This window comes from Mustela nigripes, chromosome 2, assembly GCF_022355385.1.
Source record: "Mustela nigripes isolate SB6536 chromosome 2, MUSNIG.SB6536, whole genome shotgun sequence".
In the NCBI taxonomy this organism is placed as follows: domain Eukaryota; kingdom Metazoa; phylum Chordata; class Mammalia; order Carnivora; family Mustelidae; genus Mustela; species Mustela nigripes.
The window spans coordinates 137,732,268-137,753,502 of record NC_081558.1 but is presented as its reverse complement, the minus strand read 5'-3'; the positions used below and the strand labels follow the sequence as shown (position 1 = coordinate 137,753,502).

The 21,235-nt window shown below is 39.9% G+C and overlaps 1 long non-coding RNA gene across 3 annotated transcripts in view; it reads right to left on the bottom strand.

Annotated features, from left to right (window-relative positions):
- Positions 1-21,235, bottom strand: part of LOC132010123 (uncharacterized) — a 76,487-nt gene that overhangs the window by 34,657 nt on the left and 20,595 nt on the right. Inside the window, exons 3-5 of one of the 3 annotated variants that reach the window (XR_009402165.1) lie at positions 11,302-11,378; positions 8,506-8,700; positions 3,578-4,400 (exon numbers count right to left, since the gene is read on the bottom strand). This is a non-coding gene — a long non-coding RNA (uncharacterized LOC132010123). Of the gene's footprint in view, positions 1-3,577; positions 4,401-7,846; positions 8,214-8,505; positions 8,701-11,301; positions 11,379-21,235 lie in introns of those variants that run through there. The other 2 variants (XR_009402166.1, XR_009402167.1) reach the window with 2 other exon arrangements.

The following is a 21,235-nucleotide window of genomic DNA, read 5'->3' as shown; positions in this document are numbered from 1 at the left end:
TGGACTCACTATATATAGCCCGGCTCTAAGGCCACCCCGCTTCTTATTGTGGACTCGCTAAATCCCGGCTCTAAGGCCGCCCCTTTTCTTATTGCGGACTTGTACAAGATTCCCACCACTTTGATCGTTGTCCCTTCCCCGCTTACCTGTGGTTTCGATAAGAAAATCCCGGCTCTATGGCCGCCCCGCTTCTTGTTGCGGTCTTGTACAAGTTTCCCACCACCTTTGTTGTGGTTTTACCCCGCTTACCTGCGGACTTCTCCCTTGCAAGGTTTTTCTATTTTTACTCCCCGCTTTACCGCAGAATTCCCACTTTTGAACGTGGCTAATGTCCCCGCTTACCTGCGGACCTTTACTCCCTGCTTTCCTGCGGATTACCTTGCAAGATTCCTTTATTTCGTTCCCGGGTTTCGGCACCATTTATCGCCCTCGCCCCGCAAGGACGACAAGAACCCTGGTTCAGATGCATCGATGCATCTTCTCTCTCTTTATTTCCGCAAGTCGACACACTTATATACGCTTACATGACCAATCAGGGAGCAGGGCACAGGAGGGAGCGAATCAGGCTGTGCACCTAAACGAACAACTTCGCTAGCAACCAATGCTGTTTACGTCCTCTTTGGGCGTTCTGCTTAGTCTCATGAGTCAATCCTAACCTGGCAACTAGCCAGGCACCATCTTTTAATGGCGGAGGCCGCCCTGGCCAGGGGCCTGCCTCCGACATTATCCTATTATCATCTTAATTTCCATTTTCTTTTCTTTCATTTTTTTAAAAGATTTTATTTATTTATTTATTTGACAGAGAAAGAGAGAGAGAGTTGGAAAGGGAACACAAGCAGCGGGGGGTGGGGGGGAGTAGTAGAGGGAGAAGCAGGCTTCTCGCAGAGCAGGGAGCCAGATGCGGGGCTCAATCCTATGACCAGGGGATCATGACTTGAGCTGAAGGCAGATGAGATACTCCACAACTGAGCCACGGAGACACCCCTAATTTCCATTTTCTTGGGGATTAAAAAGGTCAACTATCTTTTTATGTGTCTATTTGTCATTAGGGAATTCTGTTGTGTGAGATTCCTTTTTTTTTTTTCTTTTTTTGTTTTGCCTTTGCTATCAAGTCCCTTGCCTTTTAATATTGATGGGTAAGAGATCTGTAGATATTCTGGTTCGAATCCTTTGTTAGTTCTAGTTCTTGCAAATATCCCTATCTTAGTTTGTGATATGAGTTTTTACTTTCTTAATAATGTCTTTTGAGAAACAGATGTTCTTAACTGATCAGACTTTGCTTTAGTGGTTAAAACTATGTCTTGTTTTCAAGAGATTCTTCTCTACTCGGAGGTGATAAAATTTTCTCTTAAAAGTTTTAAAATTGGGTCATTTATTTTACACTCTCAATCCACCTATAAATTGATATTTCAGAATGGTATGGCAGAGGGGTTGAATTTTATGCTTTTTACATGGATAATCAATGATTCCATTTACTGAATAATCTGCCATGCACAGATATACATGTCCATATTTCAATGTTCTATAACCACTTTGGATTTTTAAGAAGTCCTGATATCTGAAATGAAGAAACTCATTGGTCTGTGAGAGTAATTTGGCTGTTCTTGGCCCTTTGATTTTCTACATGCTTTTTAAACTCAGTTTGTCAATTTTTAAGAAATAGTCTATTAGGATTTTTACTGAATTGCATTAAATCCATTCAGTCTCAACCCACTCCATTCTGACTTCAATGTCAATGTCCATTCTGACTTCAAGTCTCGAGGACTCCGCTGCAGTGATTTGCCAAAATCACAGAAACTTGTCATATTACCACATGGAGTGGATTTGTCTTCATCCTCACTTTACTTAACCCGGTAACAGTATTTAACACAAATAAGAACTCTCTCCTTTTTTTGAATCAACTTATGCTCTGGGCTTTGGAAACATTACACTGTCCTGATTTCCTTCCCAAATTAATGAACTCTTCTCAATTTTTATGGCTGGCTTTTTGCATTGACCAACATCTGAAAGCTGGAGTGTCATGGGGCCTGGTAGTCAATTCTCCCTTCTTACTTGTCTTCCAGTCTGATGGCTTTAAATTTTACTATGTGCTGATATAGAACTGACCTGAGCTTCAGACTCACGGATGCAATTGCATAACTGACATTTCCAATTAAACTCCAAATAGATATTGTAAACTAAATGCACATGAAAAAGGACTCCTAAATCTGATCCTATTCCAGTCAAAGTCAATACCTCCATCATCTACCCAGTTGCTTCACCCCAAAAAACAAGGATCCCAATTATTCTAGGTTCCTCTTGCCCTCATCCTCTGTATCTAATCCATCAGCAAATGTGTAAGTGCTACTTCCGGAATACATTTTGAAACCACCTACTTTATCATCCCATTCTAAGTCACCATCCTCTTTTGTTTTCACTACTACAAGAGCCCACTAATGAGTCTCTTTCTTTCTCTTCTTGTCTCCCCATAATTCACTCTTCGCCTAGCAATGAGAGTAACCTAATAGGGCAAAACACGTGCTGCCTTTGGTGAAAGTCTTCCAAAGTCTTCCTGTTGCACTAAAATAAAATCCAAACTCCTCACCGTGGCCTACAAAGCACTACAAAGCTGACTCCTGCCTTTCCCTTAGGTCCCTGCTGGCTGATTTCATTCCCATTGGCCTCCTTTAGCTTCCTCAAATACACAAAGCTCTTTCCCATGTCACTGAGGCCTTCAGCTCAGTGCACGGCTCTTACCACCTCATCTTTCTTCTATCTGCCTACATATCCTCATAGGAGCCTTCTCCGACCCTAAAAAATCAGGAATCATCTTATTTATATATTGGTTTACATGTTTATTCCTGACTAGAATTAAGTTCTTTGAGGCCTGAGGCCTTGTCTGTCTTGTTCATCCTTACATCTGTAGTACTTGGGACAATCCTTGGCATGTGGGAGATATTCAATAAATATTTACTGAATGGAGAAAACCTTCTCCCAGAGGGAGTGTGTGGTATGATAGGGAACAGGACAGACGACTGGGGCTTATAGAGCACTTAACTTTTTTTTTCTTCTTTCAACCACTAGGTTGAAAAAAAAAAAAAGGTAGGCAAATGGACTTGGTATAGAAAGGAACAGAGAAAAATGTAAACAACTGATTTATCGGGGTGTAAGTGTTAATGGTATTTCCTTCCTTCTATTATGGTTGCTATGCTATTTGTGTAATAAATCCAGATTTGAAGAGAAAATTAACTTCTTTGGGTTCATACGGTCTTATAATGAAATGGGCTGCAGTCAGCTTCTGAAACCAGTATATAACTATGATTTTTGGAAGAAGAAATGAAACCTATAGGAAGGTGTTCATCTGGATATGCTCTTTCACCTTGTCTGATGATCTAATTTCTGCCCCCCATACTGAACTCACACACTTGTTTTAAAATCCAAAATACTACCTAAATTAAGAACACAGTTCTTTAACTCATATGTTTCATGTCTAATCTATTTTGGAGAAGGACACGTTTAAACGACTGTCTTTTATCTCAGTTTTAACTATTATCTTAAGTTTTAGTTGGATATATAACTGAAAATGTACCATGGTTAACATAACATTCTGTCCAAAAATTAGAATATACTGGAACAGTCATAAATGATGATAAATACATACTTGTATATATTACTTACTTATTTAACAAATCCATACATAGTGCTTTCTGTGTGCCAGGCACTTTTCTAAGGTCTTTTAATAGGAAACCATTCGATCCCATTCTTATAAAAACTTTATGACATATGTACTATTATTATCCCCATTTTATATAGAAGGAAGATGATACACAGAGAGATTAAATAGCATTCCTAAGGCTTATAGAGCTCGTAGTCAATGCCAAAGCTTAGATTAAAATCCAGGCAGTTTCTTGCTACTGGATGTTCCCGTGATTGAAACTTGGTTATGGAAATGAAAATGTTTTCTTCATCCAATTGCAATAATTTCCACATGCTTGCCACATGCCTGTCCTTTTGAATAGTTGCTTGTTCTGAAACATCATGAGAGGAGCCAGTGCCAGGGATAGCTAGTGAAGTATCATTTAACACCATGGGTTCTGAAGGATATCATTAATACTCCCATAGTCAGAGCCACCGTTGACCATTTTGTAGCCTGTGCAGAAGACCATTCCCAGGCCATGACCCGTTGAGACTGGATATGATCGGCACATCTTAGAGTTGCTTGGGTTTAACTATCTGCAGTGACCTTGTGAGTGGCCTACAGACTTAATAGCTTTTTCAGAGAAAGACTTCCAACTGGGAGATCCTTCTCTCTACATTGCCCATTTTTAGTTTTCATCCATCAAAATTTATTGTTAAGAGAATGTATTAAAATGCCAGTCAGTGTCCTGGATACTTGTCATGTCTCTTCCATTTTGAGTTCACTAGAAAGAAAAAAATGCTTACATGTTTAAATATGTCTCCATATATGGTGTACTCTAGAGATAGTTTTTTTTTTTTTAACTCTGTGTGAAATGTTATGATTTTAAATGCCTTTCTGGGTACTTTCAGAGATGGCAACAAAGCTAAGCCAAGATTCTATGAAAGGCCACATTCGTTCCTTAGTTCATCTGCCTTTAGATAGTTTTGAGAACAACCTATGAGATTCTCAATTTAGTTGATTGGGAATTAGCAGGCTTGGTACTCCTGGTCCTCTGGGCTTAAGCTCAAAACGTAGATCATTCCTAGAATGATCAGAATGGGATAAGTCAGGGTACAGGGGACCTGTGGGGTCCTGTGGTCTGATTTTTCCCTAGATAAAGAGCCTGAGGCTCAGAGAGTTGATCACAGATCCTGTGCACACAGCTGGCTGGTTACAGGAGAATGACACTGGAATCTCAAATTCCAAAGTCCTACTTTTTTTTTTTCTGTTACATCTCTTTATATCCTGTACTCCTGTAGAAAACACAGACTCTACCTTGTGTGAATACCTTAAAACACCATGCCCCAACTTTGCTATTTGCCCTTGTCCATATTCAGTAGGACAATGAGTGGAGTCCTTTGAGCATTAAGTGTGATCTATACCATCTTTAGGAAGAAAAGTCCATTCCTAGCTCACAAATGCAGACTAGTGGTTTATTAGTCATGACTCAGGAGTTGGGGCTCCACCACTAATTATATGGGTTAATTAACTAGTCAATTAACTTTTATGGGCTTTTCCCAATTATGAAATAAGAGGTTTGGGTGGTGGTCTGCTGTGTATTCTCCAGCTCTTATATTCCATGTTTCTGTGAACTCTACTTGTGGGTCCCCATTATCTTGTCTTTAAGGTGCATTTGGAACATGTAACACTACTTTTAGGTCTTGATTAAATGAGTTCATGTGTTTTAGTAACCTCGTCAATTTTGCTACCTTATTTTTCCCATGTTGCTTTCAGTACTTCGGACCCTAACACTAATATTCTGTTCTTTTCTTCCAAATTACCACTAAATATACAGTGACCTGTCATTCTGCTCTGGCTAGTCTAGCCTCACTTTCTGATTTTGTTGGGAAAGGATTATTGCTAAAATGAGCAGAGAAGGAAATTTCCCAGATGGATTCTTCAGAGTCCCAGGGATCTGCCAAGAGTTGCTGTAGTTAGGACTTCATGACCGCTTTAGCCAGAGGTTGGTGTCTGGTCCACAGGGAACTCATGGGGTGCCTGGTTTGAGAGCTGAACCCTAAACAGATGCTTAGGACTAGACAGTTCCCAACAGACTCAAACAGACTCTCTTTCTTAGAGCCTTGGAATCAGAAGCAATGAGGTCATAGAAGGCATGAAGTGGAGGAACAGTTCATCAGAAAGGAAGGAAAATGAATGGAAATAGTAGCTGAGTCACAGTAATAGTGGGCTCACTGGAGCGGGAATAAATAAACAAGCCCGAGGCAATGACCAGATGACCTCCTGACCAGAGCTCTTGTATCCTTAGGGCATCAGAAGCTCTTGTGGCATGCCGTACCATATTCTAATTCTCTGTGAGAAAACGACCAGCTAAAAGCTACTTTTCATAGTTCCCAAAATTCGCCCACTGTCTTTCCAATAATTTCTATCTCCTGAAGAATCCTGGGTAGTCCTGTGTACCTGGCCATTTGAAGGAGCCTAAACAACATGGCGTCTTTGTCAGTTTCCACATGCTGCCTAGGGCCGTCATACAGTAAGTGCTCGGCAGGGTTGGTTGAATGCCCTGTTGAGATGTACAGAATGACTTTGGGAATGACTGCGTCCTTGTAGGCTGGTGAGAGAGTAGTTCTGGACAAGGTTCAAGGTGTATCCAAATCTCTCCGAAAACATGTGGGCTGAAGCATAGTGAAGCCTTGCGAGTAGGTGAAGCAAGAAGTGGTTTATGCAGCAAGATGACCAGGAAGGATCTCCCACCCAAAGTAATTTTCCCTCCGGTTTGCCCACACTGCCTGAACTTGATGCTGGGAGAGTAACTTCTCCAGTGGAAGTCACTCTGTCTGCAAGCGCCCACTTACAAAGTACTTCTGTTCAGAAAGAGGATTAACACACAAAGCTGGTATCAGTATTTCCCACCTCAGTGTGCATTCATTCAGAAACACCCCTCCTTGTAGTCTGTTGTCTTCAGGGGCTAAAGAAACGGGAGTTTTGATGGTCACAGGAAGTAGAAAGGGGACATTTTCAGAGCATGGAGCACTGCTGAAGGAAAGTATGGTGACTCTGTGGACAAAATAAATTCTGACTAGTCTTGGTAAGAGAAACAGTAGGTATGAAGCCAGATGTCAAATACCTCCAGGCCTCACTTTAGATGAACCCAATGACCACATATATTACAAATAGACAGTCTTCAAGGATGTATGTTGTAGGACAAAGATTGTAGGCTTTTGAATTAGAAGATCTGAGCTCTGAGTCTATTCTCTACAGCTTGTTTATGGTGCATATAACTTGCAGTTTCTGGGCCTCAGTTTCTCAATCTATAAAATGGGATATAATAATAATAATAATAATAATAACATAATTCTTCAGACGGAGGTGGCAAGGTTCAACAGAGAGGATGGAAGTCAAATGACTAAAAATTGCAGACTGCATCTATTGCTAAGTAGTTCACCAGTAGTAGCTGAAGGAGAGGGAATAACTTAAGAATGGCTTTAGCTGAGGGTAGACCCTTCCTGCTGCTAAGTCCCCACCCCAGTCCCCACTCAGGCTGGGCCTTAGAAGAAGTATGTGGATTGGCTTTTCTCCAGCCCCACACTGCTGCAGTAGTTACTTATCCCTTGGAAACATTTTTTTTCTCATCCTTTTCTCAGTAGCAACCACTTCCTTATTCCTTATTGATCTTGCTTTTCTGTAATTAGTTCTGAAATTGACCATAATAGTAGCCCATTAGATTATCACCTTGACCCCTTATTTTTCTTTTGTAAATGTCTTCTAACAGGTAAGTATGACAGTTATTAAGCTTTGGTTACACACTACAAAAAAACTTGAATCAAACTAGTTTAAGCAGTATAGGGAACTTAATGGTTTATGTTACTAAATGGTCCAGAGATAGATCTTCAGGCAAAGCTTGATCCAGCAGTAAAACATAACAGTTTTGTTTTTCCACCTTCTCTATCCTGCCTTCTGTGGTCTTTGCCTTTTTTAGGCAAATGGGTTAGTCCCCATTATGACCCTAAGGTGACTGCCAACTGTTTCAGTGGTCTTGTCCATCAGGAAAAAGTGACTAATGTTTTCCCAGCAAAAGCCTCAAGATTCACTTTGATTGGATAAACTTAGTTCATAGGCCTCTGCACGAAATCTCTGTGGCTAGGAGAGATAACCCGTTGAATAGCTTAACCTAAGTCACATCCTCTGTTCCTGGGGCTGAAGTAGCTTAAGTTCTTCCAGAGTGTCACAGATCCCAAAATAGTTTCTGGGCTGATAAGGAAGTGAACTGGGAAAAACAGATGTCGAGGAGGACACTAACCAAAGACCCCTGTAACAGGTTAGAAAAAGAGGCCGTCCTTTTATGAAAAGCTTCAGTGGCCATATACTGAACGTTTTTGTTTGTTTGTTTGTTTGTTTTTCATTTGAGAACTAGAGAACACGCTGTTTAACCAAATTTGATGTGTCCAGTATAATATGGATTTACTTTCATTAATAGGCATGAAAAACAATCATTAACCTTTTAATTTTATGAGTTTATAAAGCACTGACTTCCAGCCTTCAGAGTTCTCATGAGGGAAGCTTTCCGCTGATGCATTTTGGCCATTTTCAACATGCTCTAAATTGAAACAGAGAATGTTATTTTTTTTTTCCCCTCCTAGTGTAAAATCGAATAAGCTGCAGCACCCTGCAGGAAGTCAGTCTAGCCACAGCAAATCTGTACTTGTTTTTGTGAGAGAGGATGGGAAGAATGAATATTTGCCCTGTGGCATCAATTTCCTGTTTAATGTTCTCCAAAAGGCATTTGGAAAATGCCCAGGAACACAGATGTACATAAATACCATACATAACTGGTTTTCGTGAGTAGAAAAAGAGTCTGTAAAATCAGGACAAAGCTGGCTTCCCCTCACCTGCTGGCAGTTGGTGAATCGCTCTACCTTTAACTTGGTGATTTGGAGAATGGATTGTTCCAGAGTGTGACACTGGAAGGAGAAGTTGTGTAGAAATGGCATGGCGCTCTGCTTCTTAGCTCAAGTTCTTACTCATTCAGGGTTACTTGCATCCCAAAGTTTGCTGGTGCCTGCTGGAGGTTGTCTGCAGGTCGCCTGTGAGGAGAATATACATACCAGCATGGGTTTCTAAATGAATGAGCAAACAAACAAAAAATAACCCCCCAAAACAGAAACCCATCTGTAGGTTTGCAGACAGAAATTTGTTTTCAAACCACAGAAAAACATGCACATACCACATAGCATCTCTCAAGGTGTGGGCAGACATGTTCTCATTTCTGTAGATCGCATTACCCCAGACCACTCGCACACCAATTTTGGACATCTTCTCTAAAAGGTCATGGCGTGGTTGGAGAACCAAACTCTTTTATTTTTTTTTCAGCAACTAACCTCTAAGGGCTACTACATGAATTAAGAACTTGACATAGAAAAGAAGATTCAGGCTCAAGAATCCATTCTCTTCTCTTCTGAGCCACTTCCCTACATAACTCAAGAAAAGAAATAATAGTTACGACCTGTAACACCTACTAAGGTGCTTAAGAAGGAATGTGCAAGAAAGGCCTTGATATGTCTCAGAGCTAATCTTCATAACACCCCACAATTTGTCCATATCTCCCTATCTTATGGATGAAGAAACTGAACTTAGAGAAGATAAATATAGCCCAAAGCCACCCCAGAAGCTGTTGGAGGCAACAATTGAACTCATATCTGGCCCGTCCATGCTCTTTTTTTCAAACTTAGAAATTATTAATTTAGGATGCGTGATAGGCTTTGGAAGAGTCACAAGAGCCTAGAACAGAATGCAGGTATGTAAATATGTTCCTGTATACTTTCTTTTCTCCCCTGGGGAGAGGGTCTAAAACTTTGATCAGAGTTATTAACTGTATTTCTAGAGGCTGGCACAGTCTGGAATATAGTAGAAAAATAATAAATACTGGTTCAATGAACAATATGGGTCCATGACACAGAAGAGGATCAGTACCACTGATTTTATTACATGCCTCTGTATCACTCTAGCTTATCCTAATATCTGTCCTAACATCAATGGATTTGAACTTCCAGTACAGCTGGATTTGTTTGGGGGACATAAATGCCTTTTTTAAAAAAAGTTAAAAATACGTAATTTAGTTGAGATTTCATTGGAAACTATTTGGTAGTTCTATAAAAATATTAAAAATTTTTCAATGGTATTGGCCAAGGAGATTAAAAATTTTTTTTTTATTTTATTTTAAGATTTTATTTATTTATTTATTTTGACACAGAGAGAGACATAGAGAGAGCATAAGCAGGGGCAGTGGGAGAGGTAGAAGCAGACTTCCCCCTGGAGAGTCCTATGTGGAGCTTGATCCCCAGACCCTGGGGTCATGACCTGAGCTGAAGGCAGACACTTAACAACTGAGCTACTCAGGTGCCCCAAGATATGCTTTTTCTTAAGTAGAGCACAGTAACGCAAAGGACTGGAAACTAGACCACTAAAGAACAGAAATACAACGTGAGCTACAAATGCAAGTCACACATTTTAATTTTAGTCTTCCAAATAGCCACATTAGAAAAGAATTTTTTTGGAAAAGTAGGTAAAATTCATTTTAATCATATATTTTCTTTATCTCAGTATGTTCCAAACAGTCTCATTTCGACCTGCAAGACATATTGGAAGTTGTTAATGAGATATTTTACATTCTTTTTTCCACCCTGGGTCTTGGAAATTGAGTGTGTAATTTCACACTTCTTTCGGACTGGCTTTATTGCTTCTGCTCAGGGCCCATGCTGGCTCCTTGCGGTTCTGTGGGGTGATGCACATGGAGACTCTGGTGTGTGAAAGGGGGCGACATGGTAAAACCTGGAGGAGAGTGAGAAGAGAGTACGGCAGGCTTGGGCATGTGGGGAGACACCTTAATAATCCAAGACCCAGTGACGGTGAGTTAGGCCGCCAGCTCACATCGCCACAATTGCAGCTTTGCAGGTTATTATTAAGAAAGGCTCTAGAAATAGTGGAAAAGTCAGCATTTAAGCAGCACTTCTCCCATACCCGCAGTCACCTTCTTTTCTTGGTAATCGACATGCAAACCTAGGGCACACGTTCAGTGGAAGATGTGATGCAGAATGACTAAAGTTACGCCCAGTAATTATAATAATTTTGTTCTTTTAACCACACCTAGAGCAAAGGATCTGGGTTTTATAGCGTGAGGCTTAGGCAGTTTCTGGCCCCCCTGGGGGAGAAAAGCAGAGCAGAGGTCCTGGATTTGCATTCCTCCCTTGACAGATACAGGAAGGAGGCTGCCCAGTGCCTAAGGTCATAGGCAGCAAGAACAGACAAAGCCATAAAAGAGCCCAGGAAACTCTGCACCCAGTCCCGGCTTCCTGCGGTCCCTTCTGTGCTTCCTGAGGCCATACCAAAACTTTTCCCCAGGGTGTTGTTCTGCCTTCCTCTCTGGCCTGCCTCCTCCACATCCTGAGATTGAACACACTTAAAACACCTTCTGCTGCTTGGCGGAGTGGTGTTGTGATCTGCAAACATGGCTAGAAATATCTCATTGATGTAAAGGATCTTACAAAATTACATTTCTTCTAAATTTTTTAGTTATTCAAAATGACAAGTGTATGACTGTCATTCTCCATAAGATACTGCTAATTTGGGAGCTCACGGTTTAGTTAGCACGGGCGCCACGCCTAGATTGCCAAGAATTGAGGATTTACCTGAATCTGTATAGCATGGTTTTCTTCTATCCCTGGGTCTTCAGTTAAACGTATTTTCTTTAGGCAAATGGTAGAGGCTGTTTTAAATTTAAAAGGAAAAAAGAATTCAGCAGTATACGTGAAGGCATATGCCACTGGAAGATGGAGATACTTTTATTTGGGAACTTCAGTAGCAACTAATAAACTCTAAAACACTGACCAAATAAGTTCAGATTGTCAGAATAGAATAAAATTCCTCCTGGGTGAGGTGCCCACGTGGTTGGATAAACTCTTTCCACCACCATGTTATCCCCCCTGCTATTACAACCACCAGCAATATGCGCCTTCCATTAACCCTCAGGTTGTCTAGGAAAGGAGAAAGGACCCAGGGAAACAATGTTTTATAGGGATTTTCCCCTGAACTCAGGGCCCTGTTCTCCCACAGTTACTGGGTCATGGGATGGTATAAACTGGAAAGTGCAGCATTTGTAAACCCTTCTCCAATCCCAACAATTTCTCGCTCCTCTATAATGATGTCAAGTTATTTGCTGAGGTAGACATAGACATCGACTGACCTAATAGAAGCGTCGAAGAAAGCAATTAACTAGGTGGGTGAAAATACAAGTCAGAGATGGCTGTGACTGAGCACCCTTGGGGAGTAATGAGACAGGAATTCCTAGGACTTAATTCATAAAGGAGAGCCTTAGAGTGTGGAGGAGTGCGTGGGTAGGCGATGACTCATGTTCCTGCACAGGGTGCAGCCTCAAAATAGTGATGCCGATCCTACAAAGTGTGTATGAAAACCAGTCTCAGAACTGCAGTCACTACTCATGGGTGATTGTTGACTCCACTTTCGAAGATTAATTTCTAAGATTGCTTTTGTAAAAGAAGAGTGCTCTGTGCAGTCATTTTATGAGCAGAAATAGGAGGTTGGCTCCTCGACATGTGTGGTCTAGAGCAAGATTCTTAATTGCCTGAGCCTCTGTGGTTTTCTCTGCAAAATGGGGGTAATGCCGTGTAAATTAGAAAATACATAATTCATTACATAGGGGATCTTTGACACACACAGTAGGAGAGACAATAATGTAGAATTTGTTTACTAAGAGAATGCTTGCCTTATCTCTATTAATCTCCCCTTCGTCCCCAGGAAATAGATATTATTTTCACCCCCATTTTATAAATGAGGAAACTGAGGTTTAGCAAGGTTAAGATCACACAGCTTTCATAGAGACCTCTAATTTATTTCTCACTGTTGTGCACAACTAGATTTCTTTAATATGTAAACTGTGTTATTTACAATGGTTTAGACCCCAATGAAAGATGAAAATCATTCAAACCTAAGATACAAATACATAGAGAAAATTCACTAATCTGGAAAACTGGGCCATTTCAAAGGATATGTGGGCTTTATCACTTTCAAGTACATACAGTAACCAGAAAAAAATGACTAGTAAGTACTGTCAGTTCAGGCCCAGATTCAGTAAACAGATAAAAATGATTAATATATCTAAGAAGTTCTGATCTTGCCTACACTTTGAATAGAGTGTTTTTTTTTTTTAAAGATTTTATTTATTTTTTTGACAGACAGAAATCACAAGTAGGCAGAGAAGCAGGCAGAGAGAGAGGGAGGAAGCAGGCTTCCTGCTGAGCAGAGAGCCTGATGTGGAGCTCTATCCCAGGACCCTGGGATCATGACCTGAGCGGAAGGCAGAGGCTTAACCCACTGAGCCACCCAGGTGCCCCCTTGAATAGAGTGTATTATAAATAAATCTCGGGTTGCCTGGGTGGCTCAGTTGGTTGAGCCGCTGCCTTTGGCTCAGGTCATGTTCCCAGGGTCCAGGGATTGAGTCCTGCATCAAGGAGCCTGTTTCTCTCTCTGCCTCTGGCTGCTTGTATGCTCCCTCTCTCTCTCTGACAAATACATAAATAAAATATATATTTTTTTAAAAATGAAAGCAATCTCGAGTGTTGAAAACAAATTATTTTCTTTGGTAAGTAACCTTTCAAATATTATTTATACTCTTCATTTACTAAGGAAGACAGTTTTTCTCACAGAGAGTACAAAAGTACACTTTCAGCTCAGTTACTGCATGCATTATAAGAAACTTAGAGATTATAGCTGTCTAAAGTAAATGTTAAATTATTTTAATCAGGTTAATGTATTTTCCCTTTAATTCTTTAGAATATAATGTTCCAAACAAATGTAAATTTTGAAATGTTTTTCAAGTATTACAGTAATCCAAACTTCATACAAATATTTATTCTAGTATTAATATGAATGGGATAATATCAGCTGTGTCCTCTGTTAAAATAGACAGTTTTTGAGGAATGTGATCTTTCCTCACATGAAATATTTATGTCATTTATGAGTACTCTTTAGGGTAGAAGATGGACAAATGAAGAAGAAAGTGTTCAGATTGTACTCTTTGACAATAGTTTACCGGATCTGCCCTGGGTTATAGACCTGGGACTTCCATTCATTTTGCTATACCAGGCAGGGCACAACCTGGGTGTGGCAGCTTAGCTATTGGTGTTAACCCGTGGAAAATATTTCAGCGTGATGCATTCCCCTTGAAAGTTAATAAAATGTTGCAAAAAGAATAATGGGATTTATTAAATATGGTAGTCTTGAACCATGCCAAATGGTCTTTTGTTTTGTGGGAATATAGCAAATGTAGTTATTGGTATTGTAATAAATAAGGGTCTCCACAAGTTCCAGCTGTTGAACATATGATCATTACTTAGGAGTACAAATAACAATATTTTTCCATCTCCAGAGTACATTCTGCTCTTGATATGCCTGCATAACTACCATGAACCATTAGTGGGAGTTACACACAGAGGGAAGAGACTGAGGAACTACATCTCTTTTCTGCTGCCCAAACGAAACTTCATCTGGTTGTTATCTGTCCAGAGTTAAATTTTCTATATCACATAAACTCTGTCACTATTTGAATTCCACTTTCATGGGAGTCTTTCCTTATAAAAGCCAACTGAACAGTACATTTTTAATTGGGTGGAATCTGGTTTTGCCACATATTTGTGTGTAACTAAATTAATGTTCAACAAATGACTTTTAAACAATGCCTACACTGTTACCTGCAAAGGCAGAAGAAAAGCACCAGACTCCGCCCTTCCAGAAATTAAATCTGGCTAGAGAGAGAAGACACATTTATCCAGAATCATGAATATATAGAGTTAGAAGGGTTCCAGAAAGGATATAGTCTTGGGTTATATATTCAAATTCTAAGAGAGAACTAACATAAACAAGTGAAGTGTGCAGGCTACTTCACCATGGCACATCAAAGGGTCCCCACTCCATGTTAAAGACAATTATTGGGGCGCCTGGGTGACTCAGTTGGTTGAGTGTCTAAATCTTGGTTTCAGCTCAGGTGGTGATCTCATGGGTTGTGAGATGGAGCCCAGCATTGGGCTATACACTCAGCCAGAAGTTGAAGATTCTCTCCCTCTGTCCCTCACCCCACTTACACGCACTCATGTTCTCTCTCTCAAATATATAAATAAATCTTAAAGATAAAGACAATTGCTTTCTTTCTCAGTGGATTTTTAAAAAATATTTTTACCTATTTGAGAGAGAGAGAGCATGTGACCATGAGCGGGGGGTGGAGGGGCAGAGGAAGAGAGAGAAGCAGACTCCCTGCTGAGCAGGGAGCCCCATGTGGGACTCAATCCTAGGACCCTGGGCTCATGAGCTGAGCTGAAGGCAGACGCTTTAGCCACTGAGCCACCCAGGCATCCTTTCTCAGTGGATTTGTCACCATGCACAAATGTAGGTCTCGGGCCACCTGGGTGGCTCAGTCTTGAGTGGCTGCCTTCGGCTCAGGTCATGGTCCTGGGGTCCTGGGATCTAGTCCCCCATCGGGCTTCCTGCTCAGTGAGGAGCCTGCTTCTTCCTCTCCCTTTGGGCCTCCCTTGCTTGTGCTCTCTCTCATGCTCTTTCTCTCTTTATTTCTCTCTCTTTATTTCTTTATTTCTCTCTCTTTATTTCTTTCTCTCTTTATTTCTCTTTATTAAATCTTTAAGATTTAATAAAATCTTAAAAATAAGAAGAAAGAAAGAAATGTAGGTCTCTTGTTGCCTATTCTATTGATCTCCCCACCCCCCCCGGAGGAGGTAGAATTTCAAGCTTTCCAAAAATTTCCCAATTTTTAAACATGCTAACTAATTTGAGTTTCACTAAGGCCAAATGAAACACATCTGTGAACCTTATTCAACCCGAGGGCTGGCATTTTGCAACCTATGGTCTAGACTAACGGTTCCATAATGTGCAGATGTGGGAAATGGCCCCTCTGCAGTCTGGAATTATTCTCCAGGATTCTGAGTCCAAAGCTTTTGTCACTTAACTACACCTCTGTCAACAAGAAAACAATTAGATGGCTCAGAAAGAAAAAAAAAATGTTAGTTATAAAGCAGTATGTTGAAGTTTTTTTTTGTTTTTTGTTTTTTGTTTTTTTTAAAGCACAAGATAGATAACCATGAAAATGATGAGGTAAATCTTAGGGGAGAAGAAGTAAAAGAGTGCTCATAGTAGAAAGAATTCAAGGTTTTACAAGTGGCATTTGAGCTAGATTTTGAAGGAAATGACTAATATGAATTCATAAAAGATAACAGTAAGGGGAATTAGGTAGAGGAGAATAGAATGAAGAAAACATATAACCAATAATTCACAAATGCATATGTAAGACAGTGTAGAGAATGGCTTGGCTTAAACAGGGAGTAAGAATTATGACCCTGTAATTCACTCAGCAAATATTTCCTAGGCTCTGTGTGCCAGGAAGTATTCTAGGCCCTGTAGATAAAGCAGTGGACAAGAGAGCCAATCTGGTTTCTTGTGACCTCTTTTTTCCCCCAGTACCATGGTAAAAAACAAGTAGAAAAAAATATAAAGTACTATGAATAAAATACAGCTAAAAGAAAGATGTGACAGGTACATCTGTGAATGCACATTAGACAGGATAGTCAGGGAAGACCTCTCTGAGGAGAAAGCATTTGCACTGAATCCCAAATGATGAGAAGAAGCCATCATGTAATGGTCTGGGCTAAGAACTTTCAAGACAGAGAAGAAAGCTAGTGCTGTGGGCCTTGGGTGTGAAAGAACAGAAAGAAATGTAAGCTGTAGCAAGGATGATTAGAAACATGGTTGGAAAGATTGGCAGACACGTATTAGCCTTTGGTAAGGAGTCTGGAGTGAAATGAGGTTTTCCACAGGGAAGCGGCATAATTTGACTATATAGAGACCACTTCTGATAAGAAAGTGGCATAATTTCATGAGAAAAGGAGGTAGATAATGGAAGTTCCTGAATGGAAGCTGATGAAATACAGCTAATCTTGTGGGAATGCTGTAGATTTCAGTGGGCAGAAAGACAGTGACAAAGTTGGTGTATGAGAGTCTATTCTGTCTGCTGAGTATAGATGGGTTGAGATCAGGAGCTCTGGATAAAGGCTATTGTACAAGTCCAGGTATAAGGGAGGATTAGGATTCAGTCAAGAATGACAGAAATGAGGGGAGGAAAATGAGTATCATGGACACTAAACAGAATGAACTGTTGTAAGTCAAAACAAACAGGAGAGGAAAATTGTTGTGAGGATCTCTTAAGTTTCAGAGTTAGAAGCCATTTTGGAAGCAGTCTTGATAATTAAGATAGGAGGAATTTATCAAGATAGTAACTCTTACTGGATCATAAGATATATATTATAAGAAATTAGAAATACAAAATTAGAGAGGCCTTGGAAGTGAGAGTTGAGGGCAGGAGAGAGGTTTGGAACTACTCTTTCTATCAGTAGAGATTGAGGAGAACAGAGAGAACTTTCCTAGAAAGAAATGTCAAGAAGAGAATCAGGTCAAAAAACTAAATCCTGATTATATCCACAGCAAGGTTGAAAGTACAGGGTAACTTGGTGTTTGCTCTGTTTTGTTCTTTTACTTTATTTTTTAAAGATGTATTTATTTATGTTAGAGAGAGAGCATACACACACACACACACACACACACACACGAACTCACACACATAAGCAGGGGGAGGGGTAAAGGTAGAGGGGGAGAATCTCAAGCAGACTTCCACTGAGCATGGAGTCCAGGGGTGGGGTGGGGGGAACTGGCTCCATTTCAAGACCTTGAGATCATGACCTGAGCCAAAATCAAGAGCCAGCTGCTTATCTGACTGAGTCACCTAGGTACCCCTGCTCTGTTCTGCTTTTTAAGTTGATCTGTTAATCAGGGGGAAAAAAACATAGACCCTTGGTCAACTCAAGTTTAGAAAAAATACTTGTAAGAAGCAGGAAGTTATTCTATATCAATGTAATAAATATTGATATATTTTACTATAAGAAAGTTGTTTATTGAAGCAAAATTTAAAGAAACATAAAATTTGACTTACTTGGAAGGCTTTTTTTTTTTTTAAAAAGATTTTATTAATTTATTTGCAAGGGAGAGAGTGAAAGAGAGTTTGAGAGGGGAGAGTGTCAGGGAGAGAAGCAGACTCCCCACTGAACAGGGATCCTGATGCAGGACTTGATTCCAGGAGTCCATGACCCAAGCTGAAGGCAGTTGCCTAACCAAATGAGCCACCCAGGTGCCCCCGCTTGGAAGGCTTTTTTAAAAATTAATTTTTAATTTTTTTAAATAAACATATAATATATTTTTATCCCCAGGGGTACAGGTCTGTGAATCGCCAGGTGTACACACTTCACAGCACTCACCATAGCACATACCCTCCCCAATGTCCATAACCCCACCCCCCCTTCTCCTCAACCCCCTCCCCCCAGCAACCCTCAGTTTGTTTTGTGAGATTAAGAGTCACTTATGGTTTGTATCCCTCCCAATCCCATCTTGTTTCATTTATTCTTCTCCTACCCCCTTAACCCCCCATGTTGCATCTCCACTTCTTGTATCAGGGAGATCATATGATAGTTGTCTTTCTCCACTTGACTTATTTCGCTAAGCATGATACCCTCTAGTTCCATCCATGTCGTCGCAAATGGCAAGATTTCATTTCTTTTGATGGCTGCATAGTATTCCATTGTGTATATATGCCACATCTTCTTTACCCATTCATCTGTTGATGGACATCTAGGTTCTTTCCATAGTTTGGCTATTGTAGACATTGCTGCTACAAACATTTGGGTGCACACGCCCCTTCATTTGTATTTTTAGGGTAAATACCCAGTAGTGCAATTGCTGGGTCATAGGGTAGTTCTATTTTCAACATTTTGAGGAACCTCCAAGTTGTTTTCCAGAGTGGTTGCACCAGCTTGCATTCCCACCAACAGTGTAGGAGGGTTCCCCTTTCTCCCAAAACCATAAGATACCTAGGAATAAACCTACCCAAAGAGGCAAAGAATCTATACTCAGAAAACTATAAAGTACTCATGAAAGAAATTGAGGAAAACACAAAGAAATGGAAAAATGTTCCATGCTCCTGGATTGGAAGAATAAATATTGTGAAAATGTCTATGTTACCTAAAGCAATCTACACATTTAATGCAATTCCTATCAAAGTACCATCCATCTGTTTCAAGGAAAGGGAACAAATAAGCTTGGAAGGCTTTTAATTTTTACTTACTATTGATGATTACTTAATATTTGAATATAAACCTGAGTGTTTTCCTAGAATCTGCAACCTCTCTATGTAGTCTAGAAAGTCTGATTATCTTGAACTTGCAACCTCTGAGTCTCAAAACAAAGCAGAGCAAAATTTCAGGCAGTCTTTTAAACCAACCCTTTCCTCTTTATGTAGCAAAGCCTTAATTTTATCTTTCAACAAAAATTGTAAAAAACTTTTCATAGTCCCAAATATTTATCAGTACCTGTACACAAGAATGAAGACATGGTCTCTGCTCTCATGAAGCTTACAATTTCATCAACAACAACAAAAAAGAATTTGGTAATACCTCCAATAGTAGAGGAATGACTATTTTAGCTGAGCACCAGGTGGGGGTTAGAGAATAAGCATTTGATTGTTTTGTGGGAGACCCTCCGCCAGTGTCAATTCCTTTTTAAAAAGAAGAATCAAGTTGTGTGTAGATGAAAAGATCAGGGATCAACTTTGTTATTCAAAATGCCAAACTAAACCTTCCTCAAGGAAATTCTGAGAAAGCTAGGCCATTTAGGAAAAATCAAAAGGGTTTCTTTCAATTATTTTAAAAGGACATCCAAAATTTTTCATTGTTTTGATTTTGAGGAAAATCCCTTGCTTTTGTAAACATTAACATGTACATCAATGCTTATCATGAAAATTCAAATAATGCACACAGTACAAATATGAACATGAAAAAGAGTCACACTTTCCACCAGTTCATAATAATATTATCACTACTAAGAGTTGAAAACAATGTCTGGACGCTTTCTCTGCATATAGACACAGAAGGATAGATAGAAGGGTAAAAAAGGAGGAGGGAAATAGAGAAATACTTTCATAAAAGTCAAATTCTGTGTTGCTATTTGTAATAAAATACATTACATTTAACTGTATCTGAATTTCAATAGAAAAGGAAAAAGGCAAAAGTAGAAGGGGAAAAAGATGGATTAAAGTGTCAGAAAACACCTGAAGCGTTGGACTTTGGTCTCTAGCGTCATGCTACTGTATACTAGGAATACTAATCTTTGTGATTTAGTAGATGCTTATCAGCTTTATTTATGTTACATTAAGATAAACGTTTAACGCTTCATTTGATGTGTTACTCTTATTAACCTTCCATGTTTAATCCAATTCACTTAAAATAGATGTGATAGCTTTCTATCATGAGGATGCATTTTCCATTGATATATATGCTAAAAGCTAACAAAGATAGTAATGCAGGATAGGTAGTCCTCTGCATGGCTCTGATACACATGGATATCAGTTACTACATTGTAGTTAAGTAATGCAAGTGTGCCAATAACACAGTTCAAATTGTAGTTACAATGCTCTGTGGGATCTTTCCTGTATTTGCCCAAAGTATAAACGTTGCTCCTAGCCCTTCAGCACACAGATGACTATGTAAATAACAGATGTGAATCACGATCCATGACCAATCACTTCCTTGAAAGTCTGTAGGGTCCCCTCGCATCTGTTATTCAGTTCACCCAAAGATAGCAAAGTGTGCTATTGTCTCCTTGTTGCCCAGGGATAAACCTCTGTGACATTTTATAGGAAGAGTTCATCAAAGGAGTGTATTGACCAACCAAGAGGGAAGTGTAGCAGAGAAATGATAAGAGACACGTGGGAAGTAGAATCTGAGTGCAATGTAATGGAATTCTTGAGGACACTGCTGGTCAGTGCAGTGTGAGCCCCTCCAGATGGGCAGCCAGGCCCTCAGCAAAGCCAACTTCCTGATGTCAGTGGGGAAACCCACCATGATGAAAAGGATGACGATGTTCCAGGGGAAGTGAATTCAGGAAAATACTCCACATTAAATAAAATCTTGGAGGTATTTCGTGACACTGAATGTGCAAAGGATAAAGTGTTGGAAACTGACCCAGATTTAGGAAGGAATGTGACAATTTTTCCCAGGCAGTGGGAAGATGTGTAAAAAGTTATACGATGAGAGGAAAGCAAGTACTGTTCAAACTCTTCTTGATGCTTTTTCACAAGGAAGTGAGACAATTTCATTCATTTTTTTTTAAAGGTTTCATTTATTTATTTGACAGACAGAGATCACAAGTAGGCAGAGAGGCAGGCAGAGAGAGAGGGGGAAGCAGGCTCCCTGCTGAACAGAGAGCCAATGTGGAGCTCAATCCCAGGACCCTGAGATCATGACCTGAGCAGAAGGCAGAGGCTTAACCCACTGAGCCACCCAGGTGCCCCATTTTCATTCATTTTTATTGTTTTAAATTCTAGTTTACTGAATGTCAGTTTTTACTTTTTTTTTTTTCTTCATTTCCCAATACATGGATAACTGACCTTCAGAGAGTTTTTAATGTTTTCACAAAAGTTTTTGAAGATCTTGGAATAAT